The 24,058-nt window shown below is 43.0% G+C and overlaps 1 protein-coding gene and 1 long non-coding RNA gene across 2 annotated transcripts in view; one reads left to right on the forward strand and one right to left on the reverse strand.

Annotated features, from left to right (window-relative positions):
* The window catches only part of ZDHHC14 (zinc finger DHHC-type palmitoyltransferase 14), a 219,287-nt gene that overhangs the window by 188,647 nt on the left and 6,582 nt on the right, over positions 1 to 24,058 (forward strand). The gene's annotated exons all lie outside the window — the stretch shown is intronic.
* Positions 9,517 to 10,154, reverse strand: LOC137149004 (uncharacterized). The gene is made up of 2 exons (XR_010918645.1): positions 10,077 to 10,154; positions 9,517 to 9,584 (listed from the first exon to the last, which is right to left on the reverse strand). It is a non-coding gene; the product is annotated as an uncharacterized lncRNA (long non-coding RNA).

A 24,058-nucleotide genomic window follows, 5' to 3' on the forward strand; every position in this document is an offset into this window, starting at 1 on the left:
CATGACTCTTTACATTTGATAAAGTGGCCTGGCATGTAAAATGTCAGGAAAGTGAATTCCTGTGGCTTCCAAACTGTAGTATGTAAACCACCAGTGGTTCTTAGACCACATCTGCTTGTCCATAGAGAGCTGGTTGATCATCTGGTGGCTGACTCTTTTCCTTGTTTTCAGCTGCTACACTGCACTAAACAAAATAAAAGTAAATGCTTTCCTGTTACTACTTCTCTAAGTAAGCAATGGCATTAATTGCCCACAGCAATGTTATTCAATCCCCAGTGGAAGGGGAGGCAGTCTCCAATACAATCTGTCTATTAAGATAAGACCTGCACTATGAAAAAGTTTGAAAACCCTGGAATTGCATCAACCACAGTTTCAGAAAATGTGTCTTCATAATATTTCAGTATCTTTGAGTCTGAGGCAGGGAGTGAAGCTGCTGAGTCAGATCATTTTAAAATGTAACTGAATCCCATTCTCCGCACTTTCAGAATCTGTGTGGACAGACAGCTATTGTGTTCTAAGTCCCAGAAGACCTACTTGCCTAAATTTGTATTGGCTCCACTGTACAATATCTTTCAACATCCTCATAGGCAAACAAGGAGCTCAAACATACTGAGAATCTCTTCATAATTACACCCCAATGGGAGTTCATACACCAAGACCTGACACAAATAGCTCCCTGAGGCGAATTGCCATCCACTATAGGGACTCGAAACTCACATTCTCAGGAGGATTTGAATGGAGTGCTTTCTGCTTGTACCAGTGAGCTGAAGTGCTAGATCATTGGCTGCAGGCCAGGTGCACCCAGCAGAACTCTGGATGGAGGGTGTGCAAAGGTGACTTTAAACCCTCTTTCCACCATCACCCCTCAAGCCAGTGAAGGCTGTGTGCTATGCCCCTCTGTATGTGTAAGGTCTGGGGGCCTTTAGGCTGTTCTGACCCATGCTAGCTGTCTTCAAGAGTCTGCTACAGCAGCAGAGGATTGCCTGGGTGAAAGGAAACCCTGCTCACAGAAAGGGAAGTGTGGTATAGGAGACCCTACAGCATCATTATGCCACTGGAGAGTCACTCTTCAATGTGGAGATCCTCTAACACCCAGTTGTACTCAGCTTAAGTACAGCTCAAAGCCGCTCAGAAGCTGGGCCAACATTTTTCAGTGTGTTGGGTTGGAACAGAAGACCAGAAAGCAGGAACATTTTACTTTGAGTCAGGCCAAAGGTCAAATAAATCTCAACATTAGCTTATAGCAGCGATATTTTCAATTACATTCACTGCTGGCTGGCAGGAGTGAGTGCTGAAAGAGTCCCACAATTGCCCAGCAGTAATAAAGTGCTACTGAAGTCTCAAGATTTTCTTTACCATATATGTAAGGGAAAGAAATGAGGAGACACTTTTTGTCTTTGAGGTCTAGACCCAAACTTCTCCAGTATGGACACTGGCACCTCTCTTGAGAGTAATCTTTTAAGTCCCCATAACTCAGTTACCTCTATTGGGTTTTGAAGCACCAGCTCTGTATAAATTGGTTTTATGAATAAGATGAATTTTGATCACATTCTCCTGTCAAATAGTAAGGAATACCAAAACTTTTCTAGATTAATCTAGGATGTCACTGCAGGAAGAATTAGCCTTTACCCTTCTCTATCCTTCTCTGTTACTAGTACAAAACCAGAAAAGTTGCTGTTATACAGAGAAACTTGAGTGAGGCTGGAAGTTCGCTTCTGCTAGCAATCAACTAATGGCTCCAACTCTTTCATAGGGAATCAGGTTTAAAGATTTATTTTTTTCTAATTTAATTCCCTCAGAGCCAGGAGGTGATATTCATATTGGCCAAATAAATCATTCAGGCTCATTTAATCAGGGCTAGCTCCAGGCACACTGGAGATTGCACAGAGAGGTGTCTGGAGGCAGTTTAATTTCTTTATTTTCTGATTAAAGTAATCAAGAGAGTTTTAATTAGTGTTTCATTTGAAATCTCTTGGTGCATTTCATAAAACATAAAATCAGGGCAGACATCTTGAAAGTAGAGCTGCATGAAACTTCAGCAAAAGCTAGAAACGTAAAATATGCCTGCTTTTAGGTTTAATTACAAATGCAACCTAGGACTTGCCGGACTGGATCAGAATCTAGTCCAGTAGCCTGTCAGTGACAGGGTCCAGCACCAGATCCTTCTGTAATAGGCAGTTATGGAATATGAAGATTTATATCCTTTCCAAAGCTCTTGGGTTGTGGGTGTGGTAGTGTTAGGGTCCTCCCTTTCACCCCATCCTTCCATTATAACTCTGGACATTCTTGTTATCCCTATAAATGTCCAATCCTTTTTTGCATCCTGCAAAAAAAATCTTGGCTTCAATGATATCTTGTGGCAGTAAATTCCACTGTCTAATTTTGGGATGTAAAAGTTAGTTTAATTAAAAATCCGTTTAAATGTTTTAAAAATAGAACATTTAAACACGGGGGGGGGGAGGGGTAGCCACAGCTGGGCAGCTCTTGCTGGCAGGGAAGCAGACAGCCTAGCGCGGGGGGGAGGGTAGTCACAGCTGGGCTCGCTCCTCCTACACTGGGCTCTGCGCCTCTCTCTGCTTGCAGGAGCCAGCCCAGCTGTGGCTACCCTCTTATCCCCCCAGTGCTGGGCTGTGTAGCCTCCCTCTGACCCAGAGGGGGAGGAGCAAGCCTCTCTACCCAAGGAGGCAGAGCCAGGCCAGCCTCATCCTTCCCCCCTGGAAGAGGTGCGTGGGACAGGAAGTATAAAAGGCAGGCCCTCTAACTCACTTGGAGGAGAGCTGCCAGAGAAGAAGGACAGCTCTCTCCCAGTACTTGAGCCCGACCATTGCACTGCTGAGGAGCTACCAGAGCTGCCTGCACCCCAGAGGAGCTGCCGGAGCTGCCCGCCACCTGTGACCTGGAGAAGCTGCCTGCCACCTACCATGCTGAGGAACTGTGGGGGCTACCCCTTGCCATATACTCTGGGGAGACTGATGGCAACCCTGAGGCCCAGGTACTCCAGGGAAGGGGGGTAGGAAGGAGCCCAAGGGAACCAGACAATTGTCTGGCTGTGTTGTGGCTGACAGCCGGGTCAGTGAGTTTCGGCTGGAGCCCCACTGACCCAGGTGCAGAGCGCTCTGCCATTGATAGGGCCCTTGGCTGGGACGCGGTAGAGTCAGGAGGGCCCACGTTCCCTCCCCCTTTGCCATCCCAGCCCTGGGGTGACAGTCTTACCCCGGCCTGTGAAGCCTCACTGGGCCACAACCTGTTTGTCCCGGCCCACCTGGCCTGACCCAAGAGCCAGGGCTATAGACTGCTACTCAGCTGATTGGCTAATTCCCCTTGCCAGTAGACAGTGAATGAGTGAATTGGTGTGGCCTCCCTCCAACCAAGAGGGTGAGGAGCGACTGGCACCCATCTACAGTACCCCAGGTGTCTTTATGGTTTAATTTCACAACTGGGCTTCAAACAGCTGAGTATAGACTGAGCACATAACCTCCCTAAAAGTTAGGGGTGCTTGGGGGTGAGCATTTACTTGAGCCAACAGAGATTAGAAATACAGTGAGGTCTCTATTCTGCCATATGCACTTGTGGGGACAGCTGGAGTATAACGTTCTTTCTGATAAATAACAGTCTTGACTTGGTGTAGCCAGAGCACAGTGCTAGTTTTGATTGACCTGCTTAGCACAGTACATAGTTTATTGCTTAGCATGGTCTGCTGCTATTGGTAGTGTTGGATATTGGAGCAATGGATCATCTGACCCTGCAGAAGTGAACTGTCTGGGAGCACATTGGATGTGTCCAAGTCAATAATTAAATGGCTCAGTAGCATAGGGTGACTGGCCTCTTTCAGAGGGAGCAAGGTCCTGTGTGCCTGTGACTAATGGCCTTCTCCCCAACTGGGCTTTAGGGAAGGCACCTGGGCCTTATAAAGGGAGAGACAGCAACAGGCAAAGCTGGTGGGAGAATTGTGACTTTGCTACTGAAAGGGGGAAGCTGCTTGAAGCAAAGCTGAGAGTCCAGAAGCTGTGACCCAGGCAAGAGACCTGTGCTATTCCCTGTATGCAAAGGGAAGAGACTACTGGCTTAGGAATGGATGTGCCCAGGATGCGCTATGGGGAGAGACTGAGTAGAGCCTGGGAGGAATGAGAAATTGTGCCTAGTGGAGAAGCTTGGAACCAGACAGACCTCAGCAAGGAGGAACTGTGACCAGTGGGAGGCTGGGGTGGAAGAGATTGGGCTTTGGTTTTGGCTTTACTTTAGGTTTCTTTTGTGATAATAAAGCAATTTCCAAGAAAGGAGTTTGTTATTGGACATGAGCCTCTGAATTATTCCTGGGAACCTGTGAAGGGGAAGCTGAGACAGTGCTCTATGAGACAGGTAGGCCCCTTGAGAAACAGCTTGTATGTCACAGGCAGTGATGTGAAGTCAGGCATTTTCTTAGTGTAATTTGCTTATTTACAAAAGATACACAAGTCCTGTTCCTTAAAACAGGGGTGCTAACAGAATGTACAGACAACTTCCCCTTGCAGAAACCTCAAGTCAAGCCCTGCTGCCCTTCCTGCAGAAGCAGCTGCTTGAGTTCGTTTTCAATAGAACTTAAATCAAAATCAGTTACTGAGCAAAACACTTTTCTCTTCCTTCCCTGGTGCCAATCCCTGAGTGTTCCACATTGAGAAACCCTTCTGGGGCCATGTGACCTTCAAAGATGCACTTAGGTATCATTCCTCCTTTAGTGTAGCTGCTCTGCAGTACAAAGGAACCTCAGCGCTTTAATGGCCAGATGAAGTAGGGCGTTTAAACTTACTTGCTCTCCTTAATGGGGGTCTGGCTGTTTATTCATCAAGACCCCTAGTGGGCACTTTTCAGCACAATGGGACAGATATCTCTTAATATGTGTTTTTGTACCTAGTTTGAGGAGTTGGAAAGTCTGATAGAGATCTCCAGGCACTACAATAATAAATTCACCACCATAATTGCTAATTGACAACCATTTGGTCAATCTAAGTAGAGGCCAAGGATGGAGTGGACATGAGACCTGAGCTATCCTTTCATCTCTAGAAATAAACTTCTCCAAACTTCATTCATAATACACTTGACAGGGCAATATGAAGCAGTTTGCATTGACCCTGCCTGTGCTCTGCCTGTTCTCTGAATAAATTAGACTTAATTCTCTAGGGCTGTAAGTCAAGCACCTTTCAAGAACCAGTGAATTCCCCATAATTGCTTATTTCAAAAGGAAGAAGAAACAAGGCAAAATTATACTCGATTTTTCTAGAAACCCGTTGTCGATGTTTAGTTGAGTAATCACATCCTACTCTAAAGCACATACTTCATTCAAGTCAGTTTTGATGCCAGAGCTTGATTTAATAGCACAGCAACAGCAATTTAATAGCAATATTATTTTGGCCTTGGCAGAGAACTTCTCTACATAGGTCAGGATTTGTTTTGCATGCTCACATTATAAACAATAGGAATCCTGAATGCGTATAGGTTGAGTTTACATAGGTGCATATTTGCACACAGAATTCACATGTGGGAACTGAAACAAAAAAGCAGGGTGAAATACAGGCCTACATCCCTCATGACAACCAGGGAGGAAAACACAGCTCACGAAGATGGTGCAAAGGTGGCATAAGATTCACCCTGGTGCTCCCCCAGCCCTGAGCCAGCAGTGTGCCAAGCCAGTCTCTGGCTTTTTGATAAACAAAACATTTTGCTGACGGCTTTGATGACTGTTTAAATGTGTATTTTCTGTGAAAAATTTTGCACTATTTTTTAAAAATGAAATGTGTCCATTTGAAACCTTTAACATTTTCAATTTGTTTGCAATTAAAAAAAATATGATGATCCGTTAAAGTCAGTGTCTTCAAGGTTCAAAGAGTCACTTGTATCTTCTGGAAAAGTTTGAAACTTGTTCTCTTTAGAGAACATTTTCTTTTCCATAATTTTTATTACTAAGGATATTGGTATGAACTCAAGAGCTTTGTTTGTGAAGGGTTGGTTTATGGATGTTCCTGGAGCAGTGGTCTCCTTTAAGTTTGTCAGTATTATTGTTTATGCTGTTCCCTCACCAGAAGACTCACATATGGTAGTACTGTCAGCAGCACCCAGATTCCAGTACTTAGGGATCTCCGTCTACACTATCAAACCAGAGCCACCACATAATAAATGAATGGCTCATTTTTAAAATTTAGCTTTTACATTTTTAGAAAAATATAAACAAGGCTCAAGACAATTCTTTTTTTTGGTTCATTGCCTTCTTTGGACAATAAGGTAACAGATGTGACTTTTGCCTTGTGACATTTTTCCTTCCTGCACGTGTGTATATAATAGGTAAATCAGCAATAGCAATCTCTACATACTGAACATGTATTTGGTTTGGCATCTTTCTGTGTTGATGTTTACTGGTACGAGAGAGAGTGTCCACATAAAAACTGAGTGAAATAAAGGGCTTCTAGTAAAAAGCATGCTAAATGCAAAGGGGGGGGGGGGAGGTGGGGTTGGAATTCAACTATCTTTCCCTGATCTTTAAGCTCCAGAAGAAGAGGTTCTTGTACGCATCAGCACTGCCTTCCACCAGTCAGAGTGTGATGAGATATGTATAGTAAAAATATATTGTTATGGACATTTTGAAATGTCTTATCATTCTGCATTTATTGCTTCTTGGCATTCCACCCTTCTGCAGTGATGCCCACAAGGGGAAATCATACAAGGTTACTGCAGCTTCTCCTGACTTCTGCAGGCCTCACTGCAAGATGTTTTTTAGATGTCTGACAGGCTCCACAATTGACAGGATTTCTCATATTCCCTCATATTTACTGAGGCCTTCTCATCTCTGCTTGATATTGTGGACAAAATCATCAAACATACCCATGCTCTGATGCCAGAGAAATTCTGAGGATAGTCCTTTACAGTTCTGATGTATTAGCAGGTCTCAGTGATTTGCCTTTTGAGTTCAGACTCTCTGGTATGGGTGTAATTACAGAAAAATCCAGTAGTTGTCATGCAAGCTGTTGGTTTTAGCTCTAATATTAGCATCTAATATTTTTGCTCTTGGGCTCAGTTTCTGTGCATCCATGCCTACTTCAACCTGTCCTAAACCATTCCAGAGAAGGCCCTGATTATCCCACAGATTTCCTCCCCCTATTGAGTTCTGCCCTTCTTTAAAGTAATCCTGGCAAGTTTCCTTGGCCCAAGATGGCAAGTATGGTTGACAGCCAAGATGGGTTTACAATAGGGCTCTGAGACTGCTGCCTGGGCGTGCCTTCCAGGCCACTGACCAGAACTTACTGCCACACAAATTAAGAACATGACCACTTCACCTTACAGTTTGCAGGGCTGTAAGCAACCGCAGGGCCCCAAGCTGCTGGAGGAGGGATGGGGTCTTACCATGAGTTCCTGCCACCAGAAGAGGAGATCTAAATTGGTATAGTGGGGAGATCAGCACAGGAAAGCAGGGCCTCAAGCAATCACCCTTGGGAAACCAAAAACAGAACGACTGAATGTTGATAGTGCCATGGCTGTTGAACATAGTCAGTCATTTTTCTGTTCTCTAGGGGTTTTTTTAATTAAAGGGGCCATATTCTGCTTTCTGTTCCATAGATGTAAATCTGGAGTAACTCTGGTGTACATCCAGAGTGAATGAAATTGTCTTGAATTTTCATCTGTGTGACTGAGAGCAGAATTTGGCACCAGCTGTGGAGAATGATTTTAACACAAGTGGAAGGCTTTCTCTCCTGACTGACAGTGCAGTTCCAGAGAAGCACTAAAGGACTGTGCTTTATTCTTTCCCCAGTTTGAATCCTGTGACCTTTTCTTTGCTGTTTCCTGAGGTTCAGTGAAGCATGCTTGAGGTGCGTCTATTATTTATGTGGCCTAGGTCTCCACATGGTGCATTAGTCACTGTAAGTGATTATAGTATCAGCAGGCATTGGCTCTTTCCCCCTCTCAAACGGAGAAAGATCTGAAACACTATCTTAGGTCAGATCATTCTCCACCAGGGGAAAAGCCCTTGGAAGAGATTCTGGGGGAAGAAATCTCTGCAAAGATCATTTTGCAAAAATTCCTCTTTCATCTCACATTATCTAATTGCACAGGAGATGGATGGGCAGGGTTCATCTCCCTGCAGATGAGATCAGAAACTAGCAGATCCAAAGCCCATCTGGAGGTCCTAGGCCTCTGCACTGGAGTTCTCCACATCCAGCTCCATGGCTCTTGCTGCCCTTGGACCCTGAGCTGTAAGTCTTTTCTGCTTAACCTCTTTGGGGGCAGTGAAGAAAAATGTGTCTCCCTTCTGGGCCCTGCCTTCCCAGTCTCCACTCCCTCCACAGTGTGGACCCTGGACCACATAGCATGCTCTGTGGGCTCTGGAGGAGGACAGGGCTGTGCTGTACAGGCAACTGAGACCATGCCCTTCTGTGCAAGAGAGGTGCTGCACACAGACAGTCCCCTCCACATGTGAACAATCTGGAGCCTAGTGCAGTCTAGAACAAATGTGTAAGATTGCTTGATTCCTGCCTCTACAGGGTGCCACATTGCTGGGTCCCTACACGAGTGATAGGAATTTTGCACTGTCTGCTAGGCAGAACCCTGGCTGCTGCAGCTGAGTGTTTCTATATCTGCCAGCACTCTGATGGGCCTGTTCTCTCCCCACCCTCCTCCATACAGGCTGAGTAGAAGAAGACGGTATCAGCTGCTTCCAGTGCATTTCAGCTCCTGTAGTAGTGCCCATCAGCATATTCCTTCCTGTGTTGATCTGGGCACTGGCTGTGCCATGTTGCTGTGTTGCCAACTCTCATGATTTTATCGTAAGTCTTGGGTTCTTGGATGTCGTTTTAAAGTTTCAGCTCCTGGAATCAAGTGACTACATGACCATCTCAGTGTTTTGTTGGTTTGATTGTTTTTAAGTTAAAATGTCTAGCCCTTGTGGTCATGGAGAAAAGCTTGAAAATGTAACCTGTGTACACTGTAAAGGCTCAGGAACCAGAAGGCAAAGAGACCAACATTTATTTTAAAAACAAAACCATGTTTTTAAGCCATTTTCGTTATTTTGGGGGCTGACTTGTGAAGGTTTGGGGTTAGATATAATGCATGTTGGGTTATGTGCTAGCCTGGTTGGTATCCCCCTCTCAAACTATATGCCCTGGTGGCTTAAATCGCTTTGAACTATCCCTGCTGATGCTCACAGAGTGTAGCATTTACCCCATTAGGGTATTAGGATTAAATTCTTCCCGTTGAAGCATGTTAGCCCAGCCTTTGTTTTATTTTGCTTTTTGATCTTTTCCTGGCAGGGCTATTCTCCTGTCTTGTTGCTGTTCATGGCTGTGGATTTGTTGTTACGTGGTAGAGCATAGAGCAGTGCCCCTAAACTTGCCAGCAAGAGGCCTTGGACAGTGCCACCCCTTAGGAGAGTAAACACTTTTCCCTTTGATCTTCTCTCCATGATTTTGGCACTGCTTGCTTGGTGGACTCCACCTGTTTTGTTTTCTCCTGTCAAGGGGCAAGCCACCTTCATTCCCAGGGAGAATGCCGGAAGCAATGATCACCCCCACTTCAAAAGGTCCACTCCAGGCATAGCTGCAGCTAAGCAATGAATCATTTGTCTGTTTACAGAGAGGGAGAGAGAGAAAGAAAAACTCTCCCTCTTACACTCCTGTCAGCAACAGGGAGCTGTGCTACCACAGCTCAGGATAATAATTTTCAAAGGTTAAAGACTGGTAACAGTAACGTTGCATGTCAAAGTCCATGTCTAGCCCTTGCACTTTTTTCTCTCCCTGTTCCTGGCAAGCTGCGCTGGAGAGAGCTTCTGTTCTCCAAACCTGCCTGTGTGTTGGTTTCCTGAAAAGAGAACTGTCTGATCTAGTCACATCCAACTTTTTATTCATTTTCAGAGAAGGAAACAGAGGCAGAGAAGTTAAGTGACAGAGCAAAGGCCACACAGTGAGTCAATGGCAGTATAGCAGTTTGCACCTGGCCCCCTTGCTTCCCCGGCCCCCCACAAACTACTTCCAGACGACTGCTTTGTGCTCCACCACTGCGCTTTATGTACCATGGGTTGCCCACCACCTTCTGTATAGACAGTTCCTACCACTCACAGGGTCTTACAGATTCAGCCCCAAGTCAAAGGGTGCTCAGCTTTCCCTTGCCATAGCTTCTCCCTCTCTGGCTACTTGCCCCTCCCTTCCTTCCAGTAGCTGCTTCTTGGGAGCTTTTATATCCCCATCCCCATCCCCCCCCCCCCAGGTTCTATAGCTGTTCCTAATTTCTTCCTTCCAGACTGGCTTGCTCAGCTGGCTCCCATCTACCCTTAATTAGGGCTCAGTAGCAGGGTCTAACCCAGCCTGGCCCATAGCACCCTGCTACAGGCATAGAACTCAGGAGTTCTTGACTCCTATTCCTGTGTTCTTTCTGCCTATTGAAGAAAAGGAAAGTAGTGAGATGGACTCCTGTAAGAGTTACCATGTGTGAGACATAGAATAACCCTTGTGTGTGTACACGACCTCATCTGTCTGTGACTGATGCTCTTAGAATGTGCTTAATAGAAATTCCTGCAATTAATTATTGAGACAGATTCTCTCCTGCACTGAAGCTGCCTTACTCTGCATGCAGGAGAATGGCTTTAAACTTGGCGCAACCAGATACAGGAGCACACAACCACTGTAAACAATTCCTAAACCGTCCCTTCCCAGTGACTGCCTTAGGGCTCATAATTGGGGGAAAAGAGGCTATGGCTAGGACTTCCTGGCACCCTGAGCTGGGTAAGTTAAGGCAGCCTTTAGGCTGCTGTAATGTACATAGAGTGGCTCCAGGATTGTGAGCACAGAGGAGAATTAAAACCCTCTTCCCCCCCCATCCACCCCCACAGCCCCTTGAGCTCTGCTGTGCCAAGGGTTATGGTTACTGCTGGTAGGAAGCCAATTATTAACTCACTAGATGAAAACAGCTTTATTGGGATCACTGTTTGCCCCACAAATAGATGCTTATTCATTTTTTAAATTTAGCATATAAATCTAGTAGGTTATGAATCCTGAAATTTGGATTTAAGCCAAATATGGATTTAAGCACCACACCACAAATCTTACAGCTCAGATAAATTGTCTGTATTTGGGAGTATACCATGGAAACACAAATAGACCTTAAGATGCTGTGAATGGCTATGCTATAAGTCTTTTCCTTACAATTCCACATGATGTGCAAAAAATCTTCGCTAACTTTGCATCTCTCGCATACGGCAAAAATAAATATTTACAGCTAGTGGAACTTTAGGAGAAAGAAATCAGGTTTGTAGGTTAAACAAGCCACAGCTCCTTGTATCATTGGCAATGATTATATGAAGTGAATAAGAGTTTCTTTCTCCTTTTTTCTTCCAAGATACTTTGTCCTTGTTTTTTAACTGTTCTAGTTTTGTTTAGTAAAGGCATCCTGTTGCATGGCTGAGTTCAAAAATCAAAGAATAGGGTCTAGCAATTTATTTATGCTTCATGTAATATTGGTGTAGAAGATCCTCTGCCTAAATAATCCAGGGTAAGTAAAGGATGTCGTGGAAAAGAATCACACTGCTACATTTTAGAGTTGGATCGGGTGCAGCTTTAATTGTGACACACACAATCACATAACCATAGCTATGGGGAATACTATAGCCAGAGGGAAAACCCAGGTGGCTATAGGGAAGTCAAGCAGCATGTCTGGATGCTGAGCAAATGTACTTCAACTGGCTAACAGATACAAAAGACTTAGATAGGGGTTGCTTAGGTTCATTTACATGTTGATCGCATAGTGGGATTGGATTAACAGTTTATACTTAACAAGGTAGACAATCACAATGGATAATGGGCACACCAGACGCCCTCCCAGAGACGCCCAATGAGTCACTTGAGTATACAATGGTGTGAGTCTCTGTGGGGCCGGTAAGACAAAGGGACAAGTACTGGTACTTATCAAACAGGTGAAGTCTGTTCACAGACTTCAATAAGACTTAAGGCTCAACAGAGAACTTGCCTCTCGGGTGTGGTTCAGAGACCTCTTGTGGGACTTTAACATCTTTATCCTAATTTCAGTTGAGGCCTTCTGTTAATGGTTTAGCCTGGGGCTTCTATTTCAGTTTCAGGCTACAACTTCAGGCCAGGCCTTCCATGACCAGTTTCAGGCCAAGCATTCTATTAATAAATGTAATGCTTATTTCTTTGATTCCACAAGGATGACCTCAAAACAAATGCTCAGAAATACGATACTTTCCTAAATGAGTTGTGTAAAAAATTTGGGAAACAATGGGTCTTAAATAAGTTACACCAAGTTATGTGAATCTGACTATAAACTCCAGTTGTTGGACCTAAGCTAAAAAATCTGTCAACCATATTGAGTAAGCCAAAATAGAGAAAACTATTACCATCTTCAGTGTTTATGGAACTTTCTTCCAGCAGGACTGCGGTTTCCAGGGATTAAGTGTTCCATTTTCCTCCTAACCTGGTTTTGTCCTCCACCCCCAGACTGAAGTTTCCTGTCCCTCCTCACCACCAAGCTCAAAGTGAAATTGAGGTCTTTTTCCCTACAGTTCAGTTGGTTTCTGTCCTGCAGGCCTATAGCATAACTGATGCTTCCAGATTGCCTGAAGTTGTATACGTCAATCTGCTGCATTTTGGTCCGTAAGCTTTCCTCGTGTCCCAGCATAAGTGGATCTCCAAAGTCTTTCAGGGTATATCAAACACAGAATAAAAAGGTCTAGCAGGTCTGGGGACACAGCTAGAGGAGGAAGGGAAGGGGGAGAAATATATATCTTTCCCAAGCAACAAACATGATCACTGAATGATCTAAATTCATGTAAAAACTATTAGTTTGGATATACACTTTTGCTTAATTGATAAGAGCATGTACTTGGGCCACTGCTTCCTGGAGCGTTGGGGGACCATGTTCTATAGTCCTTAGGACTTCACATTTACCTCCTGTTTCTATCCTGCTTTTTGCTGCTACACTGTATAACACAGCTGTTGAAAAAGTATTGTCTGGTTCTTCAACTAATAAGGCATAAACTTGTGACCTCATTACTTCTGTTGTCCTCCCAAATTCATTCTTGTTTTGATTTAGCCTCACTGCAGCCTCGTCTTCCAGGATGTATCACGTCAATAGTTGTAAAAATTCATCATCATCTGCAAAAGAACAAAAATTAGGGCCAAATCAATAGAGACTGAGTGATATCAGGTATGGCCACGGTTCAGTGAGGGCAGGACTACTGTTTTCACAAATGCCACCAAGTGCAACCACTACCACACTTCTCATTATTAGGATTTCATGCTGAATGAAGTTCCCAGACCTAAGCATTTATTGTTTAGACACATGTTTCAGATGGCACAAGAATCAACTTCGCTGATAAAGGAAACATACCATGCAGATGGTAAGCTGTTGCTTCTGCAGATGGTGAGTTGTGGTAGTAAAGGAAATGATTCCAATTTGGGAACTTATTTTGAGGAGGTAAAGTGCTGAACAGATGAGGATATCCAATTCCAGCCCCAGACTAAAGGCACAGGAAAAGCTGTAGGAGGTGTTATAAACAAAGAAAATGGGTGTGCATAAATACAAAGTCCCATTCCTGGACTGAAGAGTTGGTGTTGGACAGATGCATCCGGAGGCCAGGATAGAAAAATCTCCCTGTCTCTCTGACCCTAACACAGGACAAAGCAGTTCCACAGCTGTTCCACAGAAACTACAGCTACCCACTCATTGGAGCAGCCTTGATAAGCTTTACCCTCACCTGTCTATCTGTGGAGGGAAGAATAGGAGGATCCACTACACAAAGTGCAAGGCAGTGGCAAATCAGGACCCTGATATTTCAGAGGACGTCAAAACATATTGCACCTGGCAAATTCCATATACACTTAATCTTTCCATAATGACCAACTCTGCAGTGCTATGGTGGTAACAAATATTTTTGACCCCTCTGGCAATTAGCATGATGCACTGAAGCAGGAAGCCAGGCTAGCCTAACTTTAGCATGATGTTGCTATTAGTCAATAAATAACCCAGTCCTTTTTAAAGTTCTTCTCAAGCAAGTGATGGGGAGACCTGGCTGACCGTTCAGCACCGGGAAAAGGAAATGCCTTCTTTGTGGGATAGAGGATTCTCAAATGCAGGATACCATCCATCTTAGCAGTTTGCATGTGACACTCAGTTTCCTTCATTGGCCTGTGAAAAAGGAACATTCTATCAGACTTCCTGAATTCTGCTGTTATTTCGACCTAATAATGAAATGCTCTGATAGGGGCCATTTTACAATGCTCTGCATGCAAAGATTCTAACAGTGAAGTGCTTTTTGAAGATTCATTTGAAAATTAATCTGTAACTTGGACAAAACATTCTATAAAATCTGTCAGGACCAGATCTAATACAGCAGCATCTTCGCTGAAGTTGACAAAAGGTGCCAAGGACATTAGGGTCTGATTCAAAGCTCATTGAAATCACTGGAAAGACTCCTATTGACTTTGCTTGGCTTTGGTTAGAGCGGTTAGAACCTGTAGCTCTGTGTTAAGTATTTAGTGGTTTTAAAGTGCTTTGAACGTGTAAAGTGTGATATAAGTGCTAAATAGTATTATTATAAGCCTCCCAATCTGTGAATACTCACAGAATAGAGAGCGTCTAGTGTAACAGTCCAGTCCCACAGCTTGTGTGTGTCAGTAAAGAATACTGTATGTGAAAATTAAAAAGGGATACTAACATTGAATCTTGCTTCTTCTGTGGGCCTGAGCCTTCTTGCACTGAAGCCATTGGCAAAACGCCCATGGAGTTCAGTGACAACAGGGTTGGGCCCTCAAATTCTTTGTAATATTATTTGTATTATCATAGTGCCTAGGAGCCTCAGTCATGGATCAGGATCCAATTGTGCTAGGTGCTGTACAAACAGAACAAAAAGACAGCCCCTGCCCCCAAAGAGCTTACAGGTGCAAGCCAATTGTGCAAAGTCATACTTGTGGGAATAAATTAGTATTATTATAATACTAATAATCTAATCATGTTAATTACTACTCTATATAAGGGCGAGTCCCTCTTCCTCCTCCTACGGTATGCTTGCGAAGGGCAGAAGTAGCCACAAAAGGCCAGATTTTCAAATGCTCAGCACTCACAGTTTGGACCAGATTATCAAAAGAACTCAATATGTTGGCTGCAAAGTTCTTTTGAAAATCTGGTCATTTATTTTGGTGCCTAAACAGGAGCGAAACTCATTTGAAAAGCGAGCCCTGTGTGAACAAGGACAGTTTATACAGCAATGCTGAAGAAGAATATTAGTCAGACTTGTTCCAGACAAGTGACGTGCTGTCAAATTTGACGACTTTTATTCGTGTGTGTGTGGGCTCGTGATTTTCAGAAAGGCTCCTTCCGTGACTAAAGGTTGAATGATTGTGCCCATCCCCTTAGGACTTCCTTTTTTCTGAGATAACATGGACAAAGAGATTGCAATTTTAAACCAAAACTGGTTTAAATGTGAGCTAAAATACTTAGAGATGTATACATATTTTAATAACCTTTTTTAGGAGCTGCAATGCAGATGGGAAGGTTTTTTTTGCCCAAAAATGTTTAATGAATAATCAGCAATGTGACTTTTTTGCATTTTAGGATGGGGCAGAAAAGACTGGAGGAAAAAAAAAAAAAGACATTTCAAGCCAAATTCTGCTCTTTGAGCACAGGTGCAATTCATGCAGGTCAGAGTAGAATTTAGAACTTACTATTTTCATGTGCTTTTGGTTTATTCTCCAATCCAAAAACAACTAAATTTTAAAATACAAAATTTGGTAGCACAAAATAGAGAGGAGGGACTTGTGCATTTCCATAACATGAGGAAAATTGGTTTTGACACAACCAAAAATATGGAGCTGACTGTGTGATGGACAAGCATGGATTTAGGATATTTAAAAAAATAAACCCCAGGTCCTGCAGGAGGTGGTGCTGGTGATGCAGTTGTATCAGTAGTCAGACCAATGTACTAGCACATTCAGGTACATTTTTCTATTCAAAGTGTCATCTTTCAGAAAAGATGTAAAACACAAGTCTTGACTGGCAATAGTTATATTCCTATTCTAGGTGATCAACGTGGTTTTATGGAAAATCAATTTTGTAAAACAAATCTGATTTAATTCTTTGATTAGATCATTAATACATTTGGTTGATAGAGATTACTGCATACATGTAATATAATTAGACTTTTGTAAGGCACTTGACTGAGTACTGCATGACATTCTGATTCAAAGATTAGCACTATACAAGATCAATAAAGCACACATTTAATGGATTTAGAACTGGCTAGCAGATCTCAAAAAGTAGATGTTAATGAGGAATCATCTAGTGGGGTTCCATGGGGATCAGTTCTAGGAGCGACACTACAACATTTTCATCAGTGATTTGGAAGTAAATACAAAAATCACTGTTGATAAAATTTGCAGATGACACAATGATAGGTGGGATGGTAGATAATGATGAAGACAGCGCACTCATACAGCGTGATCTGGATCACTTGGAAAGCTGGAGCCATTCAAACAAAATGTGTTTTAATACAGTCAAGTGCAAGCTCATACTTGCAGGAATAAAGAATGCAGGCCATGCTTACAGAATGGGGGAACTGTATCCTGGAAAGCAGTGACTCTGAGAAGGATTTAGGGGCTATAGTGGACAAGCAACTCAGCATGAACTCCCCGAGCAATGCTGCGACAAAGAAGGCTAATGCAATCCTTGGCTGCATAAATAGGGGCGTAGTAAGTAGGTAGAGGAAGTGACATTACCTCTGCATACAGCATTGGTGTGACTGATACTGAAATACTGTGTCCAGCTCTGACATTCACATTCTAAAAAGAATGTTGAAAAACGGGAGAAGATGCAGAAATGAGCTACAAAACTAGTTCAAAGGCTGGAAAAAGCACCTTATAGTGAGAGCTTAAAGAGCTCATTCTGCTTAACCTCTCAAAAAGAAGAGTGAGAGGTGACTTCTTTACTATATGTAAGTTCCTTCCAGGAGCGAAATGATCAGGTACTAACTATAGGGCTCTTTAATTTAACATAGAAAGGTGCCAGCTTCATGCATTTGACAAAAGTTATGCTTTAATCAAACATAAGTGATTGGGCTCAATACAGGGGTAACTGGCTGAAATGTAATAGCTTGTCATATACACGAGTTCATACTAGATGCTTTAATGGCCCCTTCTGGCCTTAAACTCTAGAAATTAATCTATAGTCAGTTAAGCAGTTTCAGAAATGTTACCCAAAGTGACTGAGGCCCAAACCTTCAAAGGTATATAGGCATCTAATTCCTATTTAAATCAGTGATTTGGGAGTTAGGTTCCTAGCATTGGTGCTGGAGCTGGGGGTGCTATCGCATCTCCTGGCTTGAAGCAGTTTCCATCATATACAGGGTTTATAGTTTGGTTCAATGGCTCTCAGCACCTCCACTGTACAAATGATTCCAGCATCTCTGGTCCCTAGGTGCTTTTGAAAATGTCACTACGCACCTATCTGCATCTTTAGGCATCTAAAGTACCTTTAAATCTAGCCCTTAGACCAGTGGGTACCCAAACTTTTGGGGTCACGGCCCCCCCCAGGAGCCGCAGTTGGTAGCTGGGCCAGGAGCAGGGCCAAAGCCGTGGTCGGGGGCCAGGAGCTGGGGCCCAAGCTGCGGCTGGGGCTGGTGTGCTGGAGCTGTTGCTGTGGGGCCTGGAGCAGGACCGGGGCTGCGAACAGGGCCAGGAGCTGGGCCCAGGGCCGTGAATGGGGCCTGGGCCACAGCCGGGAGCCAAGGCTGGGGCTGCAGCCAGGGGTCGGGGCTGGAGCAGAGATGAGGGCAGAGCCAGGTTGGGTAGCGATTCCAGACCCCACTCACCAGGCCACCTGAACGTTCCTCTGCACGCCCCTAGAGGAGCACACCCCACAGTTTGGGAACCTCTGTCTTAGAAGCCTAAATCCCACCGACTTTCAATCAGATTTAGGCTCATAAGCACATAAGTAATTTTTGAAAATGGGACTTGGGCAACTAAATTCACTAGGGTTTGTTTGGTTTGTTTGTTTGTTTTTAAACAATGTTACCCTCAGAGTCCCACTGCACACTTCTCAAGAATGGAAATTGTTCCTCCTGGAGGTCTCATTCCTTCGTAGGTAATTACATTTTGTCACCTGTGTCCACTCACAAGAATCACCCCCTACAGTTCACATTGACTCGCACAGTCTCAGAAAAGAGGCCAAGAACTGAATGAACATGGAGAAGCAAACTATGCTCTCTCATCTATAGATAGTTACTAGGGAGGCAAGGGTTAGGCTGAGATACATTGGACAGCCAGTAGGACAAATTTCCACAGTTGCTACCCTGCTGTATCTAGTATGTAGGTAGAGGATTTCCAATCTCCAAAGCTGGAAAGCAGCTCCTTTTCAGGAGCATTAAATTCACTTAATCCTTTTTATTAAAAAAAAAAAAAAAAAAAAAAAAAGGTATATGCTCTATTCCAAGAATGCTGGATATTATATGTAATGCTTTGTAGGTCAGGATCAGTGCTTTAAACTCCAGGACAACAGGCCATCACCTTTATATTTCCCTGGTGTCTTTTTGCCTTTTGGCAGGTGTGATGCTTCACTGTGTGATTTTGTTTGGGTTTTTTTCACCTTTTGATTTCTCACATCCCCAATGCTCTTCTAATGTAGTTTTTATATGTGGGTATTACATCTGAGTGGAATGAACAGATCATATTTTCTTATAGCAATGGAGGAAAGATTTGGCAGAACAGGATGATTCAATGGATGCTGGGCAGTTTGGCCAATGGGCAATTTAACAAAAAAAATCCATAAATGCTTTCAGAACCAAATATCTAGGAAACAAATCTCAGAGATGAGTAGCAAAAAATAAATTAATGACTGCTATCACGTAATAGTTTGAGAATACGTAGAAGGAAATTGCCTATGACAACAGTAATTTCACAATAACTCATGATAATGTGTCAGACAATTACCTTGGAATTCTTAAGTAGATAATTGAGCTTCTCTGAGCTGCAGTAATGAATCACTGTTTGTTGATATGGGTGTGAACCTTCATATGGCAAATATGATGTCAGCTGGAGTGGAATGCTTCTGAAAATAAGTCAGCTGGCACTGAGCATAAGTGATTTTGAAGCTGAGAAGTCAGGGAGCTGAAGGAGAATGCACACAGAAAGATTTATATGGAGGCCAGCTATGGTTTAATTGTGGCTGTAAGTATAGGATTAAATACCCTTTTATCAAAACCTAGAAGCACAATCTCATATGTTTGTCTAGATCCATGTTGTCAATCAGTATCTAGCAAACACAAACCATAATTATGTACGTCTTAAACAGCAAAAGAGTTCAAACAGAAACTAAACAACTTTTTAGAGCACAAACACTAGCTGAATAGAAAATATTATTTTATTTAACAAAGACATGGGATTCCAAGGCACTAGAATATTGATTTTGAAACACGAGAAGTTTAGTCCTAAAGACATTTGGCTAAATTCATCCCCATTGTAACAGGGGAGTCCATGAAGTTACACCAGGAATGAATTTGAGTCATTGTTTCTTGATCACAGAATAATTTATTATTCTCCCCAAGCATTTCATACATGAATAAAGAGGGTGTAGTAGCTCATGTGCCTCGTTAGCCTTGGTGTGTGTGTGTGTGTGTGTGTGTGTGTGTGTCTTAGACCTTTGTTATGTTATATAATATAATTACATTGTAATCTTGCAATACATTCAACAAAAAGTTATTGAAGAATAAAACCACAGAGGCAACATGGCAAAGCTGGCATAGGAAGATGCAAATTACATGTCCCTGCACAAACAGTGCTCCTGACTTCTTAGAGAAGATTTAGCCCTATATGGCAAAGGCACTGGTTCTACTGCTGCCTCTCTGGGTTTTCTAGCTCTTATTTCCCATCGGAACTCTGTGGGAGAGTCTCTAGCGAGCCATTGAACCTGCAGATTCTCTAGTCACATCTTTCTTTCCAAAATTTTAATGTTGACCAGCCCCTTACAGGCCTCACTGGCGTAAGTAAGGTAACAGCTGTTCTGAGCCACCGCAGCCTAACCTTTAGGGAAGCTTTTGCCATCAGGCACCTCCCCTAAGTTTTAGACTAGCAGAAGTTGGTGGTGGTAATTTGGTGCACTAGCTCTCTTGACAGAAAGGGTGAGAAGAAAGACAAGGAGGGGAGAGAGCGCAATGGAAAAATACGTCCAAATATTGATTAAATTGCTGCACTCTGCTGAGTTGTATAGAATGACATATATAAAAACAACTCAAGAATTCAGTGTTCCTTGTGTAGGGAATGCGAGGGCCCAGCAAGGAAACCACCAAGCAGGAGCAGCAGAAACTAATAGCAGAGTCTCACAGCCCTCTACAATAGTAGCTTTTGATGCCAGCCAATTTAAACATTTTTAATGTCAGTTGTTGCTGCTCATTTTATTCTGACAGGCAGTGACTGCCAGCTCATTGTATTTAGACCTGCCTCTCAGTTGAGGGGTTAATCCAGATGCCCAGTAGTAATTCTGTCCCAATGGCCTCTCATAGGGCCAAATTCAAAGCCCATTCACATCAATAGGTGTCTTTCTATTAATTGCAAAGGGCTTTGGATCTGGACCATAATGCTTATTTCTCACAGTAAAGTACTATGTAGCACATTGTTTTCAGTCACCACTGCACAAAATTTTTTTTTTAAATTGTTTCTCCTGTGCCTAAGGAAATAAATAGTCCTTTGCTTGCATTTGTCTGTTCCCGTTTGTAGAGTAGCACAATATGGTACACTCCCTGCGTGTAAAGAAGGCCACTCTGAGACTGAGATCCTGTGAAGTTTTCCAGCATGATGTGTGAAATTGTGGCAGGTCCTGGACATTTGGCTGCAGAAAGGATAGCATTAATGTCTGAGTCCCTGGGATTGGCACAAGGAGTCTGTGCTTGAGTAGAATGTGGTTTAAAAATGTCTGTGCAGTATCAATGCCAGTCTGCCGGTGGATGGATTTAATTCAACCTCTCCCTTGCTTGGAAGGATCAAAGGTAAAATTAGAGGAATGCGTCAAGTTTTTTGGTTTTAAGTGGGAGAAGCAATTATAAAATGTTGAGAAATAAGAAAGAAAACAAAGGGGTAATTCATTGTTTTCTGAAATTTGAGAGGATATAAGGGGAGTTTAATTGTGTCTTGAATTTGCTATTTAAGCACAGAAGGAACTTTCCTTTAGCCAAAGATCATCTGCTGTAATAAATCAAAGCTCCCATGTTCCATCAGCACAGGCCAAGGCCAAATGAGTAGGCAACTTGGCAGAAAGTTCTCGTAATGAATGATTCGTGTTTATTTGACAAATAATCTTGTTTTGTTTGAGCCACATACAGAACAGAATTTGAATGTTAAAAGCCTAGTGAAGAAATCATTGACATCAACTTGAAAATACCCCTTGCAGAGCAGGCAGAATGGAAGCTGGCACTCTGTAGTTTGTGTGCCAATGGGGACTCCCACTTGCTGGAGCTGTCCTCAGCTAAGGAGATGCAGCCACTCCTTGCTTCACTCCATTGCACTGCGAATGACACAAGGGGACTGGAGCAGGCCTTAGAATTTGGCCTTTTATAATAATTTGTGTGTGTAGCCGTTCTGCCAAGTGTCAATGGCAGTAACCAGGATGGGTTCAATAATCTGTCTAAGGGATCCTTTCTAAAATAAATAAAATATATAGCATTTGCATAATGGCCACCATCCTGACTGACATCCCAGGGAGTGAACTAGGGATCTTCTTAGCTCAAAGCCCAAGTCTCTACAGCATCAGCTACAAAACCAGGCTCTCAAGCTAGGAATGGTAACAGAATCACATCCTCGTGGTTACATTCCTCCTCTGGAGGGAGCTTGGCCTGAGCATCTGAGTCCCCCAGACGGGCCCCCAGGAGTCAATAATCAGGGCCAGGTTCAATAATACATCTAGGTGAACCTTGTTAAATTAAATGAAACATATGGGACAAGCCCTAATCTAAAAAAAACTATCTACTTCCAGGCTGTAGGAACCTGAAAATCTAAACAACCTGGTCATCACTGCAGCCTTTCACCCACAAGCAAACAGGACAGAGTCCTTGGCAATATGAAACCATACATGCCTTTTCTTTGGAAAATCCAGAATGTATTGGGGTGTGGATGACCCCACAGGCCCAGTTGTTAATTGCTTGGCGGAGGTTTATATCAACTATATCATACACTGTACAGGTCTGATCTACTTATATGACCCCCATTACTGCAATATCTAAACACATTAATGAATTTATCCTCACGAAACTCTTGTGATGTAGGAAAGTATTATTATCCCCATTTTACAGATAGAGCAAGATTAAGTGACTTGCTAAGATTACTCACAATATTCCTCAACTTCCTCTAGCTCTACGTGACTTGTCCCAGGTCCCACAGGAAGTCTGTGGCAGAGCCAGGAATTGAACCCAAATTTCCTAAATCCAAGTCCTTGCCATAGCTCTTAAGAATAATTATTCCTTTGTATTTCTCCTTTTCCCCCTCTTCCTTGGGTATTATGTCAGCAGGTGGCCTGTTTTGCTGTTTCTTTTGTCGTCCATTCTTTTAGTGAACATTAGGTGTACCTCAAAATCTGGGCTACCTCAGGAGTTTCACATGTTGATGTTTCTTAGTGGTTTATGAATAAGCCACACCTGTCTAGGGGTTGTGGTCATGAGCTCGCCTATGCCTCTACTAATTGGCTTGAACCACTATTGTGTGCGCATGGTTTTTGTGTAACTGTGGGATAAGGCAGTTTTTCTAGTCTTGTGTTGTGCTTCTTTCACTACAATCTACGGTTTCTATTGATCTCAGCACAAGGTCTCATGTGGTCTTGTGAGTAAGGCACAAGTCCAGTAAACTTGTGTTCAATGGCTGACTCTGCCATAGACTTCCTGTGGGACTTGGGGCAAGTCATTTAGAGCTAGAGGAAGCTGAGTAATATTGTTCCCAATTTACAGACAGGTTAATTCAGAGACAGAGAAGTTATGGGCTGGAGAACATGATCAGATCCTTATTTGCACTGGTGAGCACTTACTCACATGAGAAGTCCCATTGACATCTGTGGGACAGCCTATGTAAATAAGTGTTCACAAAGGTGAGTAAGGGTTACACAATCTAGCCCACAATTTCTGTCCTTGAGTTAACCTGTCTGTAAATTAGGAACAATATTACTCAACTTCCTCATGAGGTACTGTGAGACTAGATGCATCAGTGTTTGTAATGTGCTTTGAGACTCTCACATGGAAGGTGCTATAGAATTGTGGTGGATTGCCAGCCCATTGTATTTAGCCCGCCATTCTCTGTGCAGGTATTAGTCCTGATGCTCAGTGGGAATTCTGTCCCCGTGATTTCCCATAGGGCTTGATCTAAAGCCCACTGAAGTCAATGGGTCATTCCATTAACTTCAAAGGACTTTGAGTCAGGATCATAGTGTGTATCTCTGATAGTGAAGTACCATGTAGCACACTGTTATTATATTACATGTTTATTATTATTTATTATTACCTCCCTCAGAACAGTTCCCTCCAGTCCGCTTCTGAACCAGGACTCCAACCCATCCTTTGACCTCTTGGATTAGTCCTCTGTGTATTGATTATCAAATACCTGATTAGATCACATCCACTGTTTTCCCTTGTCATTATTTTTAGTCTCCCTTTTAAAGTGCTCTGTCCATTTTGGCCCTCTCTAAATTAGGAAAACAGGTCATGTTTAAAAACATGTTAACTAATGGGTTTTCACTAACACATTTTTAAACACTAATGTAAATAGGGTTTAACACCTTCAAAAGATCGGGGTCAGTGTTAGGCTATCCCCTAACTAACATTTTTAAACATGGTCTGTTTTCCTAGTGTGGATACACGTTCTTTGTCTGTGGGGACCAACTCTTTGTAAACCCATGTTGAGAATTATCTCTGGGAGCCTAGTCTCTCCCAGTAAACTATGAAAAGTTTCAAACTGTTTCCTGGCATGGAAGATATTCAGTCTATAATTAACTGCTTCACCTCTTTTTCATTTTGTTAATATTGGCACGACAATGGCTTTCTTCCAAGCCTCACAAACCCTCCCTG

This window comes from Emydura macquarii, unplaced genomic scaffold, assembly GCF_026122565.2.
Source record: "Emydura macquarii macquarii isolate MOO-44397 ecotype Brisbane River unplaced genomic scaffold, CSIRO-AGI_Emac_v2 contig_705, whole genome shotgun sequence".
Taxonomy (NCBI): Eukaryota; Metazoa; Chordata; order Testudines; family Chelidae; genus Emydura; species Emydura macquarii.